Raw genomic sequence first — 332 nt, 5'->3', positions numbered from 1 at the left:
CAGCCCAGTGAGCGAGGCCTTGAATTAGAGGGTAATCACGTGCGGTCTTGCAGGAGGAAACAATGAGATGTGTGCCCACTCTTGTGCACAACTATGCCTCATCCAGACAATGAACTAATCAACATTACATTTGTACAAGCAAGGGAGAAACACAAATATTTGTATGATACATCACCTCACTAAAAAAAACATAATTCTATTCTCCGTGGTAGAATTATTAAAATTATTAAAAGTATTTTCAAGATACTTGTTGAATTCTCATGCTCCAGTTCATTCAAAAGATACGTTGTCCGATAATATCAACATAGACTTTCTGCTGCTATCCAGATACA

Source organism: Penaeus monodon, chromosome 27 (genome assembly GCF_015228065.2).
Source record: "Penaeus monodon isolate SGIC_2016 chromosome 27, NSTDA_Pmon_1, whole genome shotgun sequence".
Taxonomy (NCBI): Eukaryota; Metazoa; Arthropoda; class Malacostraca; order Decapoda; family Penaeidae; genus Penaeus; species Penaeus monodon.
Note: the sequence above shows the minus strand (reverse complement) of the source record.